The sequence below is a fragment of the Balaenoptera physalus genome (genome assembly GCF_965194825.1).
Source record: "Balaenoptera physalus genome assembly, chromosome: 7".
NCBI classification, from domain to species: Eukaryota; Metazoa; Chordata; class Mammalia; order Artiodactyla; family Balaenopteridae; genus Balaenoptera; species Balaenoptera physalus.
Window position 1 is genome coordinate 117,324,656 of NC_138886.1, and position 13,198 is coordinate 117,337,853.

The window sequence follows — 13,198 nt, forward strand, 5'->3', positions numbered from 1 at the left end:
TAACAAAATGACTGTCCTGACAGATTTAGACAATAAAACCACCAGATTGTTATATAAATGTTTTTCTCAGAGGCCGTTTCTGAAACACATACTAAATGCAAATATTGAAACACCTGCATGCCAAGCACAATTCTTTTAACAGATGTTAATCCCTGTGCATTTAACCAATGGATTTCGATCACATAAATACAACTCACCCCCTTCAGACCGTCTTGGAAAACTACCAGTTACCTTATTTCACTTTGACAAAGAAACTATTACTCTCTACATCATAATTTTGATTTTATGGTTTAAAATGGGACTATCTAAAAAAGCAAGTAAAAAATACAAAAAGTCAACTTGAAACTCAGGCAAAGCCTCTATATGTAAGTTGTCCACTTTTAGCGTGGAAAATTTACAAAGATTGATAGGGTTACAAAATTTAATGCTTTTTCTTCGTGGCCCTGAACATTGAGATTCTTCATTTAATCCATCAGTAATCGGGACAATCCACTGAAGGGTAGTCATCTTTTTTCCTCCATTTCTGAGTCCTGGTGGGTAACCTGGTTCATAGTTAAAATCGTCCCATATCCCTTGGGTCACTCCCTACTTGGGGGACACGTCTAAGGGCTGTTTTTTTTTAACAGATTTTATTTTTTAGAGCACTTTTAGGTGCACAGCAAAATTGAGTGGAAGGTACAGAGATTTTCCATCTAACCCCCTCCCCCCTGCCACACACAGCCTCCCCCATCATCATCCCCCACCCGAGGGCTACATTTGTTACCACTGATGAACCTACAACACACATCATAACCACCCAGAGTCCATCGTTTACATTAGGGTCCACTCTTGGCCTTGTATTATACATTCTACGGGTTTGGATAAACGTACAATGACATGTATCCACCATTATAGTACATACAGAATTGTTTCATTGCCCTAAACATCTGCTGTTCTCTGCCGATTCATCCCTCGGCCAACTCTGCTCTTTTTAATTCTTCTTCAATCACCTCCCCACTTTTCCAGCCTCGAATCTTCCTTATGACTCAATTGTTTAATAATAATGAAAATTACCCTTTTGGGGCCCAACTGTATGTACCAGATGTACATCCACTGGGTGCTTGACACCCATTATGTCATTTAATTCTCAAATGTTCCAAGAAGTGGGCTTTATTTTCCACATTTACTGATAACTCTGCAAACTCATGTAATTTAACCTGACTCAGTGCTTAAGTGGTGCAGTCTGGATTTTAACCAAGCCCCAAAGCCTATGATGCCCACTAGGCTAAAGTGCCTCTCACGCATCTATAAAATCATGTTCTATAGATGGGCCTTCTAATTCCATTTTTAAACATATTTTGCTTTTTTATAGATATGCAGAGAAAAAGGAAAAATATTTACTTAGGTTCCTGACTTATTTCAAGTACACATGCTGGTCTCATTCTCTGCTTCTGTACCAGAAGCCAGGTTGACAAGACTCACCCAGTGCAGATACCTAGCTAATTTTCAGCAAACATGGACTTGTTGCTTGATTAATTCATATCGACATCGATTGTGCTCACCCACAATTTTGCCTTCCACCATGCCGCCACCTCTCTTCTTCACACTGCTGGCCCTATTTAGGCAAAAAAGCTTCTGGATAAAAGTAGAGCCACCCTTGTCTCATGAGAGTCCCTTCCACCCCTTATGTTTAATCAGAGATAAATCAACACGAGACACCAACACACCACGATTAAACTCCAGTAAAGCCAAGCCAAGATTTGGCTGTAGAATCTTGGCATGCTACAGCTATGAAATCATAAAAACTTTCAGATTCTTAGTTAGGAATTCTGTTTCTTTGCTCATTGTAGCATGACAAATTGGAAAGAATGGGCAATTATTTTTCATTTTGTTACCATGGACAATCTTTCCAACTGTGGCCCTTTCATATATATGAAAGGGCCATATATATATGGCCCTTTCACATATTTCATATATATATATATATATATATATATATATACACCATCTACAATATTGAGTGCTATAGTAGTACAAATAAGCTCCAAAAGTGGTTTCTGCCCTCAAATACCCTAGACCCTCCTTGAGAAAAAAATGTTGACTCATATGAAACCATTAGAAACAGGGAAGTATATATTAGAAGACTAATAACAAAATCTTGGTAGAGGTTACAATGAAAATCCAGAGAGAGATAAGATTTCTCTAAAATGCAAGGGTACAAATGAACTTATCTACAAAACAGAAATAGAGTCACAGATGTAGAAAACAAACTTATGGTTACCAGGGGATAAGGGGGGGGGAGGGATAAGTTGGGAGATTGGGATTGACATACACACACTGCTATATATAAAATAGATCACTAATATAAGGACCTACTGTACAGCACAGGGAACTCTAGTCAATACTCTGTACTGGCCTATGTGGGAAAAGAATCTAAAAAAGAGTGGATAGATGTGTATGTATAACTGATTCACTCTGCTGTACAGCAGAAAGTAACACAATATTGTAAATCAACTCTACTCCAATAAAAATTCTAAAAAATAAAATATAGGCACCAAGAAGGCTGGAAAAAAAAAAAAGTAGCTGTGAAAATTTTCATTTTCAGGGACGGATAGTACTTGAGTAGATATAAAGGAGTGACAGCACTGTTGCGAGACAGCAGGTCTGTCACATTTCTGCGTTTCTTAGAAGCAGAGGCGCTAATTGCCACTGTTCCAAACTGAGGGTGTTTGCATAACTAACAACCTTGGAAGACGGAGATAAATGTCTTTCTCTGGGGCGAAGGAGCAGCATGCTTACTGCCCACGATAAAATATTGAAATAGCCGGGCTCCTTAAGCCCAGGGTTCCTCTCCTGTAATGCAGCCCGTGAACTGCGCGGGCATCCGTAGCCCTCTTTATGTGGCCGGGTGGGAACTGGAGCTCGGGATACTTTGGCTGCTGCTGTTGTCGTGAGTCATGAACTAAGTCAGGCTCACTTGTCTGCTTGCCAGTAGGGGAAAACATCAGACCCTTCACAATTCCTAACAGGGAGGTCTGAGACAGCAGCCACGGTCCTCGGAACAGGAATACTCAGGAGGAAAGAGAAAAAGATGTGAGCCTGGCTCCCTGGAGCTCTAAACACTATCACTGGAGTTGGCCCTTATAACTGAACTAAGAGTGAACCAGCCAGATCCTAGAAGTGCATTCATTCCAGCCCAGATCTAAACTGACTACATTGTGAGAGGAATTTTTTTCCAGGTTCCATTTAACGGAATGGAATAACCCATTTAGTTACGTTATCTGTGGCAGGAAAGACTCAATTCACTTCCCTAAAAATGACTACCAGGACAAGATGGGACTTACAAAAGTTTTGACCCTCTGTGACTTTTACTGCTCAAAATAATGGGGAAAAGGGCACCGAAATGTTTGTCTAGTTTCTTCTCGGTGAATTAAATTTAGACCTTACTAGTCATGATTCCCTTTCCAAGTCAGTCACAGGAAGTTCAGAGCCAAGCACAACTCGGCTTTATTCACTTTGGCCTGAGTTGTTCTGCTCTAATTCTCCCCAGCCTTGATCTCCATGTTATATTTCCTCTGTCTGGACTTCGTATCCGTGCATACTTTTAACCTTACTTTACACATTCATGTGCATCACCTCAAATCTTTTCTGGAACGGGGTAGACTATGAACTAGTCAATAATCGTTTATTAATGATTGAAATCATTATGCAAGCTTTGCTGAATCTATTAACTGCTTGTGAAAAATTTCACCTCCTTTGCTCCATATTCTTCCAAAGGAAGAAGTGGAAATTCAGTCAGATGTGCCCTGAGAGGGCAACGTGACTGCACACTTTGACTTCTAGATGCTGCAAAATAATTTTCTACTCATTCCGCAAACAGTCCAGGAGCCAGGAGAGGGAAAAAGGAGGTCAGCGTGAAACAACCTCAGTTCTTCCCCAAAGTTTCCCATGATTGTGGAGGGACAGCGTGCCCTCCAGACCATGTCTAGATGCCGTAGACATCTAGACATCAACGATTGTTTGTACATAAAAGTGTACAGAGAAGGGGCTTCTCAATTACTTGTCATTATCCGGGCTGATGGCATCACATCAGTAACGTGTCCTGCTAAATTGTACTTTTCACCTTCAAGTCCCTTTACAGGCATTATCTAAAATTTGTTGACACAAAGTACCACCTGGTTTAATTAAATGGAAGTAATTCAGGGCAAGGAACGGTGCCTGGACGATTGGAAGATGCTTTCCAAATGTTGTTCTTCCAATGGAAGTATGTGGAGTCCGTAAATTAACAATAATTATTTCAGCACCATAAATCAAGCTAAAATCTTTGTTTCCAGAAATGTCCAGTAGGACGAACACCTTCCAGACCTAAGTCATCTCAACAAAGTCCAGCTGTCTGCCATAACACTGGAATTTCTGTGTTTCTCTTTTTTTTTTTTTTTTAAATGAGAAAGCACCTTTGGAGGCAGGAATGATAGGTGAGATTTACATCATATTTAAGAACCTAGGAAAAGGATAAAGAAGAGAAGGTTGACTGTAATGCTTTGAAAAAATCATTTTTTAATTTTACTTAGAATGATCTCTAAAATGTAATGGAGTATGCAAATATAAGGGATGCAGGGTTGAGGGTGCGGGATGTGATAGAAGGTAGGAAAGAACTCTGTTTTTAACCATTTTGTACAAGACATAAAAACAGATGTGAAGAGAGAATCCATTTAAGGTTTTTCCCATAATCAATAAGCTAAGATTACACCTACTGAGGGTAGTAGTACACTGCAGAGGATCCAATCCCATAGACTGGATAAGCCAAAACCGGGTGCCATTACTTCCTCTCTGTGTTCCTGACATGTTACTTAAACTCTCTAAGCCTCAGTTTCCTCATCAGCAAAATAGAGCTGGAAGGATCTTGTAAAGCACACATGACAGGATACCCAGAAAGCACACAGAACCGGCCTGGCACACGTGAGACTCCACAAGTGGTAAATTTTGTTATTAATACTTGATGATTTAAGGATAAAATGTACTGCAACAATGCAGTGCCAGATACAGTCTCTATTTGTGATTTAATGGCTATACAGTTAAGCCTATGTTATAGGCAGAAGCCTCCTCTGTTTTCCAAGGTGCCTACATAAATCTGACTGTGTTACGCTTACAGAGACCTAATTTTTTCAGACCACTAAAGTTGCATTGAATACTAAAAATGTGACGTGGCCTTGTATTTCCCAATAAATATTGGAAGGCTGGGTTTGTCACTTTGTCTCTATTATACCAACTTCACTAATTTAAACAGATGACAAATCTAAGTAGAGCCTTCCTGGAGATTCCCAAATGCAGATAACACATTCTGAAAGTTTCTCAAACGTTCAACACGGTACTTAATTTTGATTATTTATCACACATTTCAATAGACATTTCAATATAGTCTATCTTGATATTCTACAAATAAGACACATTAAAGGTATAGGTGCTGTGTTTTAAGAAAATCCAAGAAGCAAGTTGTTTTCATAAAACCTGACTGGATGACCAAATTAACTACAACATTGATGCTACCTATTTTTCCACTGTGAAGTAGTTATGTTTAAAGAGATATGATTTCGTCAAAACTAGTCACTGCAACAAATTTCAATCATGTATTAAGAGATACATATAAAAAACAGGTAAATTATAGTGTAATGTGTGTTATAAAAATGCAGTGGTGCTTATTCTACAATAGCACTTGGGGCTTCCCTGGTGGCGCAGTGGTTAAGAATCCGCCTGCCAATGCAGGGGACGCAGGTTCGGGCCCTGGTCCGGGAAGATCCCACATGCTGCAGAGCAACTAAGCCCCTGTGCCACAACTACTGAGCCTGCGCTCTAGAGCCCGTGAGCCACAACTACTGAGTCCACGTGCTGCAACTACTGAAGCCCGCACGCCTGGAGCCTGTGCTCCACAACAAGAGACGCCACCACAGTGAGAAGCCCACGCACCGCAACGAAGCGTAGCCCCTGCTCGCCGCAACTAGAGAAAGCCCGCGTGCAACAACGAAGACTCAACGCAGCCAAATAAATAAATTAAATAAAATTAATAATACAATAGCACTTGATCTGAAAAGCTGCAAAGGAACTGCAAATTAGTGGCAGAAGTCACCGTTACTTGAAAACCAATCCAAAATTAAAACGAAATAGTTCTGAATTTCAGTATGTCAATGAGAATAAATGGTTCTGCTTAGAAAATTTATATTGACAAATAATGTAACGGGACCAAGCAATTGTACAAACTGAGAAAATATGTCATTGCCTATTAATTAATTAAAGACTGTGGCCACTCTGTGGATCATCAAACCTCTGCTTTCTCCTCTTCCACGTGGCTAACTGCCTTTGGCTGGCCTCCCCAACGTGAACTGCTTGTAGTCTGATGTCAGGGATCCACACATTTTCTATCCAGGGCCAGAAGGAAATAAGTTAAGCTTCACAAGCCATACAGCCACTGTTACAAGTACTCAGTTCTGCTATCGTAGCATGAATGCAGGTGTAGACAATATTCATAGACAACACGTAACCAAAAGGATGTGGCTGTGTTCCAATAAAATGTTATAAAAACAGGTATCTGACAGATCAGTTGACTCCCCATCTTCCTTCTGCAGAGAAGATGCTGTTCTTACTCTCTGATTAAGTCAAGGAAGGAAAAGGAAATGCATAAGCAACATAGACCTGACCCAGATGTTCTCTCAGATATCTGAAGATCAAGATGAAGAACAGGGGTTGAGAATCTCCCTGCCAATGCAGGGGACACGGGTTCGTGCCCTGGTCTGGGAAGATCCCACGTGCCGCGGAGCAACTGGGCCCGTGAGCCACAACTGCTGAGCCTGCGCGTCTGGAGCCTGTGCTCCGCAACAAGAGAGGCCGCGATAGTGAGAGGCCCACGCACCACGATGAAGAGTGGCCCCCACTTGCCGCGACTAGAGAAAGCCCTCGCACGGAAACGAAGACCCAACACAGCCAAAAATAAATAAAATAATTAATTAATTAATTTTTTAAAAAAGAAAGATGAAGAACAGGCTTAGACCAATTGAGGTCTCATTGAGGTGACCACCCACCTCAAATGTAAAAGTAGCCCTAATCTCATGATAAGTCTTGCTGCTGAAAGATTTCTTTGCTCTTTGGATGTGTAGATCCCACAAAGGTATATTTAAAAGCTATTTCTGAGGCCTTTCCTCAAAGAGAATATTTCTGGAAAGCATGAAGGTTTTTCACTTTCTAACTCAAGGGGCTCCTTTCTACAAGTGACAGTCAGAAATCATTAAACTTGCACTCAATCTGTTATCCTTTTAAGCTTGGAAAAGACAAAATTCAAACACTGGCACCTAGAAAGGAAACACCACGGGCAAATGTTTTTACTTAATGAGAACTAAGTGTCGCTCTAACTAAAATTTGGATTGGAACTCGAGTGTTCTCATAAAAGCAATATAAGGTAGGAGTATGCCCGTGTTTTCACACACCCGTTCATTCATTTTCTCCACAAATATGTACATCAAGTGCTTACTCTGTGCCAGCACCGTTCGGGCACTGGGAACACAGTCACGTGAAAACAGACCTTACATTCCAGTTGGAGGAGACAGAAGAAAGACAAAGTGAAAATGCGAAATGTATGATGTATGAGATGATGATAAGTACCTAGAAAAAAACGAAGTAGGGAAGGAGAGTAGGAAATACAGCGTCTGGGAGCTACAATTTCACAGAAAACAGCCAGGGAAATCCTCATAGAGAATGTAATACTGGAGTCCAGACCTGAAGACAGTGAGGGAATAAGCCAGATACAGGAAGAAGAGTGGTCCAGGCAGAGGGAACAGCAAGTACAAACGCCCTGAGGTGACAGGGTCCCCGATCTGTTGGAGAAACAGCAAGGAGGCCAGTGCAGGGAACGTATAGTGAGAAAGGAGGGTGGAGGGAGACTCAGTGAGAGAGACGATGGGGCAGGGCGGGAAGGAGAGGAGGCAGACTGCCTTACGGGGTTTTAGCAGAGGAATGACCTTTTCATGGGTCATTGTGGCCACTGTGCTGAGAACAGACTGAAAGAGAGTCAAGGACAGAAGTGGGAAAACCAGTTAGGAGAAAATTGCAGCAACCAGGTGAACTACGTGGTGGCTTGGACCGAGATGCTAGCAGTAGAGATATTCCTGTATATTTCCCAGAATAAATACATCCTAGAGGGGACCTGGAAAGAAACAGGGAGATGGTCTAAAACAACAATCTTGGTGCAATTCAGCAGCCTTCGTTTAGTGAGGGATCCGAGAGGGGCTTTAGGGATGGCGAAGGGAGCGGGTCTGAGAGCCACATGCAGTATCTCGTAGGGTTTTTCTCTGCACTATCAGAAATTCTGTGCTGATAACATTCAGCCTGAGCATGCGAGGAAAAGGCCTCTTACATTCACTATCAGTTTCTGGAGTGAAGTGCAGACTCCAGCATTTGTAATTCAATCTGCCTGGGTCCATCACCGCTTCACTTCTTCACCACCTGCTCTGGATTAATTACAGGGCTGATGAGCTTTACGTGGATTTCCTCTTCAGCAGAGTCAAATGATAGAAAGCTTGCTTTTGGAGGTTGGCGGTAAGGAAAGGGGTGGGAAGTTCTCCATTCTCTGACTCTTCAGTAGACTTGATAGAGTCGTGCTACCCTAGAGCTGCCAAGGGCAGAGGCATTGCTTCGTGGAACGATCATGATCACCACCATTGTGACAGTGTCCTCCACGATGCCTAGAAGAGGGGCCAGTAATTATTGGCTAAATCAAATTTGAGTTGCACAGCATGTTCTATTCATTTCTAGACAACAGATCTATTTGCTTCTTACAGTTTCGATGCTTTCTTATTTATGGTTGATGGTTCCCAAATTTAACATTTTTTTTAACTATGATACATATGTTTGCTTTGGTAAGATATGGTTCTTGCACCATATTTATACTTTATCCAAACAGAAGAAAAAGCAGCAAAGGATAATAAAACCATACCTTGTATATGGTCCTTGAATAGTTGGTTTCTAAACACTTATGAAAGAATTATAAAATTTAAGATAAATATAAACAAATATGTATATTATAGGTTCACTATACAAGCAAGATCAAATTATTTTCCAGTAGATTAATAACATGGCATAATGGTCATACGGTATCCTGATCACAATAACTATTCAAAGATTTGACAAGTGATTGATTGGTGTTCTGTTCTCATAGACTTCTGCATTTGGACTTTCAGGGATAGTCCATCCACATTCATAGGAACCTGGATGTTTCTGGAACTGTATAATTCAACTGCAATAGTAAAGAGAAATCTGTTTCGGAGATGAAATACTCATCCCCCAGTTAGCAGGTGCTTGTGGTCGTTGTCAGGCTCGCTGTAGAAAAAGGCAGAAAATTGAGTTAAGGGGGCCTGATGCAGCTCTCTATTTTTATACATGAGAAAAGTATGAGGCAGAGGGTCATTTAAGGAAAATAAAGTGAAAAGCATGGTAGGGGGGAGTGGGCTGAGGCCAAGAGTAAAGATGCCACGTGCCAGTCTGGAGAGGCGTGGGCCGATTTCAAATAGGAGGGTGACATGGTCGGATTTTAGGGCCATCGCTAGGTGATGTAGGACGGATCCCACACGCAGGCCATGAGTATCAGCTGTTCCCTGGAGTCCGCGCTCTCATGTCCCGGTGCCTCGGTAAACGTCCTTCCCGCGGATGGAACGGCCTCCCTTCCTTGTCCCGCAGACCCATCCTTCTTTCAAGTCTCCGCATAGGCACGGCCCCGTCACGGAAGCCCCTCGGCGGTCAGTCCTTGTCCCTTTGCTCTCTCAGTAGCCTTCTAGAACACGGTACAAAGATTGTTAGAGTATCCGATTCCTCTGTTAGACTGAGGGTCCTCTAACAGCAGGGGCTGAGTCTTAGTTATGCTTGGAATTGAGGATGCCTCGCTCAGAAACCAGTCGTCAGAAAGTGCCTGTCACGACAATGGGCAAATGTATAAAGGGGGCAAAATTTTACCTACCTCCTCTCTCTGTGTCTCCACACCTGGTGTTGCCTCCTCACCCTGTCCTCTGTCTTCGGGAGCCCCAGAGCTCTTCATTTAACTGTCCCACTGAAGCCCGTCCCCAAACATCTCAAGGTCTAGAACTGTCCCTTTCCTCCGCCTCCCAAGACCTGCTCATTGCTTTCCAAGTATCAATACTAAAGCTGATCACTGGCTAAACTAATTCATGTTGGATTGTAAATGACACAGTTTTCCTTTGGGGAGCTAGTGCCTAAAATCCCAAGGAAAGAATAGCTAATGGCTGAATCTCAGACACAGTGGCTGTCCAGCAAGGGCAAGAAAGGCAGGTATTTCTCTGCTCTGGTGTACAGCCAGCGATCCCCCAAATCACATTCTGTAGGCAGCTATCAACAGCGTCAACATGTGGACATACAAGAACTGGAAAAAAATGTTTTCATTTCACAAACTCATGGTTATTTCAGAACTTCCCTGGTGGTCCAGTGGTTAGGACTCCGAGCTTCCACTGCAGGGGGCACAGGTTCGATCCCTGGTCAGGAAACTACGATCCCACATGCTGCACGGAGCAGCCAAAAAAAAAAAAAAGACAGAAAAGAAAAAAAAAAAGTATGTATCTGATGATATCCTGGTATCAAATCTCCCAGGCAAAAAAAAAAACAAAACAAAACACAGTTATTTCCGCATTCCTCCAGCACATGTATTTCTTAAAAATAAATATGAGGTTTTCCTATTCAAAATAACTATAACTTCCTTGATGTTTTGGTGAGGAAATGATATTTTCCACTCACAAAGGAATAATTAACTGCACACATCAACATGAATGAATCTCAAAAACGTAGAGCTAAAAAAAAGGAAAGTCCCAGAAGAATATACCCAGTATGATTTCATTTATTTGAAGTTCAAAACAATCAAAAATAAAACCAATTTTTGGCTTCAGGAGGCATTCATAGGTGGCTAAACCATACAGAAAAACAAAGAAATGATTAGCACAAGATTCAGGCAAGCAATGACCTCCATGAAAGAGGCGGGGACAGAAGGAAGTCTTGGCTTCTAAGATGAAGCAATATTCTGTTTCTCAGCCAGGCAGTGGCTATCCATTACACTGCTTTAAACTGGACATATGTCCTCCCTCAAATGTATGGCACGTTTCATAATAACAAAAGAAAATGGAGCACTCTAAAAAGTGTACAAAGAAAACAATAATCACCCAACACCCACCGCCCAGGGTTCAGTATTAACAACCTTCAAGTCATCTTTCTTTTTATACACAAGCACCCACGTGCACATGCATAAAATTTTATGTGTATGTAAAATCATATACCATAAATACAGTTTGCAGCTGGCTTTTTATCCCACAACACCCATATACATTGTTGCAGAATGAACTCCATGATGCATAATTGAGTGAGAAGAAACACTGTGAGCTTACTAAGAACTCACACAAAAAGGGACGTTCTCACCCAACGTGATTAAACACATTTCCCTCAGATCTCCAGCATTCCCATGACAAGAGAATTTTCTAAGTTCCAAACAAATTTCCAGAGATGCCACACAAAACCGATCTTCCCTAAGACAGTGAATTTAGCTCTACAACATCTCTTTAATCCACAGTCAAAGCCAGACTTTTTTAGCTTCTAAACTAAATAGTTTTTTACTATGGAACAAACGTGCCAAAAACCATATTCATCATTTTCAACACAGAAAAAAATAACCGTATTACATCAGAGCCCATAAAATATGGAAAATGGAGGAGTGATTTTCTCACTTCTGACATACACATCATGTGTAAGACACAGACATTCGGCATTTCAATTCTGTTCCGTTAATGACAGAACTGTTTCCATCTAAGACCCCAAATTATGTCTCAATCATGGCAACGTTTATGAAAGTTAATTGCCTGCTACTAGCATGTTAGTAAACGATTGTTTTAAACTGACATGGCTTCTGGACCAAATTATTCCCATGATCGAACTTTTTGCTGGCCGGAGCCTCGGTAAATATTTCCTAGGAGCTTGAATTTTTCAATACGGCAATCCACAAGTGGTAACCATACACTTCACACTCATGGCTTTCTATAAATGTTTTAGTTTGAAATAATAAATGCTTTTAAAAATACCTCCACTTTGATAGAAAAACCCTATTCACCTCACAGCTCATTCCCACTTTTTAGTAATTTTTCTCTCATCAAGTTGACTCAAATAGAAAACATATCACCAAGAACCGAGCCACAGAACAGCCTGACACAGGTTCCAGAATTGGGAGTGAGGGGCTGACAAGTGGGCCCTGAGAACTTTCGGAGAAAGAGATTTTTCTTATCAAAACATGATCGTGTGTTTGGAAATGTGCTCACAAAAATAATTTTGGCTGCAGCAATTCCATGCTCTTCCAACCATCCCCCAAAGCATGCTTTTACCAGTCAGAACAATTGTAAGACTCCACACCTACAATGCAAGTTTTCTCATTTCCTCCTATATAAACTAGATTGAATTTCTATAGCTGGAGCTGTTTGAGAAGATTTTCCCTTTTTAAGTGAATGCAATGTGCACAGATAGTCCCAATGCACTAAATCTCATAGTTCACAAAGCAGGAGACTTTCAGAGCAGCAAGAACACGCTGGACTTTATGAGATTTGAGGCAAACACTGTGATCAGGGTAAGGAAAACACCTCCGTGCAATTAAGAAAACCCAGTTGCGGCATTAGAAATGGAACAGATTCACTTCTGGATTCAGGTGAGGACTGTAAAGTTTAGAAGGCCTTCTCGGCTCTGTGCTGTTCACCAAGAGTCTCTGCATCTGCCCTCAATAAACCCATCAATCCAAGGACACATCACCTGGGACAATACAAGACAGCTCATTGAATCCATTTTTTAAAATTGTCATACCTACAGATGGCCTACAGGCACATGAAAAGATGCTCAACATCACTAATTATTAGAAAAGTGTAAATCAAAACTACAATGAGGTATCACCTCACACCAGTCAGAATGGCCATGATTAAAAAGTCTACAAATAACAAATGATGAAGAGGGTGTGGAGAAAAGGGAACCCTCCTACACTGTTGGTGGGAATGTAAATTGGTGCAGCCACTATGGAGAACAGCATGGAGGTTCCTTAAAAAACTAAAAGTGGAGCTACCATATGTTCCAGCAATCCCACTCCTGGGCATATATCCAGACAAAACTATAATTCGAAAAGATACATGCACCCCTATGTTCATAGCAG

General features: G+C 41.3%; 1 long non-coding RNA gene across 12 annotated transcripts in view; it reads right to left on the reverse strand.

The window, feature by feature from the left end:
• Positions 1–13,198, reverse strand: part of LOC309664097 — a 153,404-nt gene that overhangs the window by 84,460 nt on the left and 55,746 nt on the right. The window contains exon 3 of one of the 12 annotated variants that reach the window (XR_014265596.1): positions 8,381–8,708. The exons of the other annotated variants lie outside the window; for them this stretch is intronic. This is a non-coding gene — a long non-coding RNA (uncharacterized lncRNA). The remainder of the gene's footprint in view (positions 1–8,380; positions 8,709–13,198) is intronic. 12 annotated transcript variants of the gene reach the window in all.